The 3,896-nt window shown below is 50.6% G+C and overlaps 1 protein-coding gene across 1 annotated transcript in view; it reads left to right on the top strand.

The window, feature by feature from the left end:
• The first annotated feature begins 3,734 nt into the window (after positions 1-3,734).
• adi1 (acireductone dioxygenase 1) overlaps positions 3,735-3,896 on the top strand; it is a 31,353-nt gene continuing 31,191 nt past the window's right edge. Inside the window, exon 1 of the mRNA XM_072498693.1 lies at positions 3,735-3,896. This exon is cut by the window's right edge and continues 18 nt beyond it. The gene's annotated coding sequence lies outside the window, so the exon portion shown is untranslated.

Genomic DNA, 3,896 nt, shown 5'->3' with positions numbered 1-3,896 from the left:
GGGCACATTGGTTCAGTGCTTGGTTCAGTTACACTGGCTCATCACTGAATTAGGTATTAACCAATGTAACATTTCCAGGGGTCAGCATCTGTTGCATTGTATTTTTCTTTATATTGTGGGTGGCACGGTAGCACAGTGATTAGCACTGTTGCCTCACAGCGTCAGGGACCTGGGTTCGAATCCCAGCTTGGGTCACGGTCTCTACGGAGTCAGCACGTTCTCCCCGTGTCTGCGTGGGTTTCCTCCGGGTGCTCCGGTTTCCTCCCACAAGTCCCGAAAGACGTGCTTGTTAAGTGAACTGGACATTCTGAATTCTCCCTCAGTGTACCCGAAGAGGTGCCGGAATGTGGCGACTAGGACATTTTCACAGTAACTTCATTTCTGTGTTAATGTAAGCCTATTTGTGACACTAATAAAGATTATTGTCATCTAAGCGAATCTAACGTTTCTAGTTTAAACCTTTGATCCTGAGCTCAGGGTCAGAGGTTTTCACAGAGGGTCGGTCCTGTGCAGCGCAAATCAGTGCATTGGAAGTTTAAACTTCCCAGGAAATTTTAGCACATGTATGTGCACCTGGGGCTGGATTCTCCGCCCCGTCACATTTCTGTTTTACCCTGCCGGCGAGATGCTCCGCTACGTCGGCTGGTCAATGGTGTTTCCCATTGTGAGGCAGCCCCACGCCGTCAGGCTGCCAGCACAATGGAACATCCCGCCGGCGGAGAATCCAGCCCCAGGGCTTCCACTGGGTCTGGACATGCAACAAAGTCCAGATTTTGCTGCACCATAGTGACACAATTGGAAGATTTGGGTCATTATCTGGTTGTGATCACATTGGTGCTCCGGGGAGCCTGCTGTGCACGGATTGGCTGCTGCATTTTCTACATTGTGTGGTAGTCACCACTGATGTATATATTGTGTATATAGGATGTTGATATAGGTGCTTTACGGTAAGGCCCCTGTACTACAGGTACGGGGGTAGATCCCTGCCTGCTGGCTCCACCCAGTAGGCGGAGTATAAATATGTGTGCTCCCAGTAAAGCAGCAATTTTGTCAGCTGCTGTAGGAGGCCACACATCTCAGTGTAATAAAGCCTGGACAAACCGCTAACACTGGATGAGCTGACAAAGGCCGTCAAGTCCTTTGAGACGAGTAAAACTCCCGGAAGCGACGGCTTACCGGTTGTGTTGTATTCGGCTCTGTGGACTGGATGGGCCCAGACCTGCTGGAGGTGTACGAGAGTATGCTTCTGGAAGGCAGCATGTCAGAGTCCATGAGGAAAGGCATCATCACCCTCATCTGCAAGCAGAAGGGGGAAAGGGAACAAATTTGAAATTGGCGACCCATTTCACTGTTGAATGTGGATTATAAAATTCTAGCCAAGGTCATCGCCAATTGGGTCAAGTCTACTCTGGAGTCGGTGATCCACCCTGACCAGACCTGTGCTGTACCCGGCAGGAAGATCTCTGATAGCCTCGCACTACTCAGGGATATGATCGCCTACGTGCAGGACAGGAGGGTGGACACCTGCCTCATCAGCCTTGACCAGGAGAAGGCATTTGACAGAATATCGCACACCTACATGATGGATGTGCTCTCCAAAATGGGGTTTGCGGAGGGAATTCGCAATTGGATCAAACTGCACTACACAAACATTTATAGCGCAGTCTCAATCAATGGGTGGGAATCAGAAAAGTTCCAGATCAAATCTAGAGTCAGGCAGGGCTGCCCTCTCTCCTCTGCCCTGTTTGTGTGCTGCATAGAACCTTTAGCCGAGTCCATCAGGAAGGATCCGGGTATAAGAGGAGCTCAAGAGGAGTCAAGTATAAGAGGATCCCAGGCAGTGGAGGCGTGCAAGTCAAGGCCTTCCTGTACCTGGATGACGTCGCCGTCTTCTGCTCGGATCCCGCGTCTGTATGCAGGTTCTTGAATGCCTGCGACCAGTTTGAACTGGCCTCAGGAGCCAAGGTAAAGGCAAGAGCGAGGCCATGTTCTTTGGGAACTGGGCCGACTGGTCCTTTGTCCTCTTCACTGTCAGGTCAGATTACCTGAAGGTGCTGGGGATATGGTTCGGAGCGGCTGGGGCGTGCACCAAAAACTGGGAGGAGCACATAGCCAAGGTAAGACAGAAACTGGGCTGGTGGGAGCAACGCTCCCTCTCCATTGCGGGCAAAACCCTGGTCATCAGGTGTGAGGTACTCTCGGTGTTACTAAAACCCTGGTCATCAGGTGTGAGGTACTCTCGGTGTTACTGTACGTAGCGCAGGTCTGGCCCATTACCTGACCCTACGCCACAGCAGTCACCCGGGCCATCTTCAAATTTATCTGGAGATCCAAGATGGACCGTGTCCGAAGGGACACTATGTGCAAACCTCTGGAGAAGGGAGGGAGAAACGTACCCAACGTCTCCCTCATCCTGTTGGCCACCTTTGTGTGCAGCTGCATCAAGCTGTGCGTGGACCCCCGGTATGCAAACACCAAGTGTCACTACATACTGAGGTTCTACCTGTCCCCGGTGTTACGAAGGATGGGCCTGGCCTCATTGCCGCGGAACGCTCCAAGTAGTTGGACCGTGCCGTACCACCTGTCCCTCGTGGAAAAGTTTTTGAAGAAAAACACCTTTGACCACAAGGCAATGAAGCAGTGGTCAGCACGTAATGTCCTCGAGGCCCTCAGGGAAAAGGACACTGTGGAGGACATTGGACGGTTCCCTGAGCATACTGTCAAGAGTCATCTGGCAGAACGCCTCATCACCAGAACTTACGAACAAGCACCAAGACCTAGCTTGGCTGGTGGTGAGAAGGGCCCTCCCCGTCAGATTCTTCATGTACACCCGAAGGCTCTGCGCCGTTGCACGCTGCCCTCGGAGTGGCTGTGGGGGAAATGAGACGGTCACCCACCTCCTTGTGGAATGTGCCTTTGCAAAGAAGGTCTGGAGAGAGATGCAGTGGTATTTGTCAAGGTTCATCCCGAGCAGCTCTGTGACACAGGACTCTGTGCTCTACGGACTGTTCCCAGCGACACACACCGAGGTAAACATCAACTGCTGCTGGAAGGTCATCAACTCGGTGAAAGATGCTCTTGTGGTCTGCCCGAAACTTGCTGATCTTCCAGTGCAAAGAGCTGTCCTCGACCGAGTGTTGCAGACTGGCACATTCCAAGGTCCAGGACTACGTGCTGAGGGACGCACTCAAGCTTGGGGCAGCTGCCGCCAAGGCGCAATGGGGAAAGACCACTGTGTAAGGTCTTACAGGCAAATGTACACCGAGGGGCGGATAACAGTGTAAACCCCCCTCGGTCTGGTCCATTAACACTCCAATGTATAAAAGAAACATGACAATCTAAATATTTAAGAAGAAATTGTAACGTAAAGAGCGATATGTGTGTAATGTTATCAAAATTGAATGGAAGAAAGTCAAGGGAATGTGTAACTCTGATGGAAATGTACAGTCAATACAATTCGAAATGTTCTGTAATGTTTATGATAGATTTTATGAATAAAGTATATTTTTTGTTTAAAAAAAAGCCTCGATTACATCCCACTCTCGTCTTTGTGTAATTGATCGTGTATCACATTGCAACAATCACTACACTCCAAAAGCATTTAATTGGCCAAAAACATTTAAGGAAGGCATTTTGTGGTTGTGAAAGGCGCTATGTAAATGCAAGTCTTAATTTCCGTACGAGCCGCAAGGCATGCAAAACCCCGAGAGTTTTCCATTCTCGAATCACAGATTCACTCAAAGTTCACTTCAGGGCGCGTGCACACCAGGAACTCCCAAACTCTCGGGCCGTCCTACCTGCAAACCAAGGGGGCCACCCCCTAAAAAGCAGGAGATTTGAAGAGGGGTGGGGTGCTGAACTCCGAGGTAGCAACGACTGCCGTGGAGCTGGGATTG

Source organism: Scyliorhinus torazame, chromosome 4, assembly GCF_047496885.1.
Source record: "Scyliorhinus torazame isolate Kashiwa2021f chromosome 4, sScyTor2.1, whole genome shotgun sequence".
Taxonomy (NCBI): domain Eukaryota; kingdom Metazoa; phylum Chordata; class Chondrichthyes; order Carcharhiniformes; family Scyliorhinidae; genus Scyliorhinus; species Scyliorhinus torazame.
Note: the sequence above shows the minus strand (reverse complement) of the source record. Positions and strands in the feature narration are given on the sequence as shown.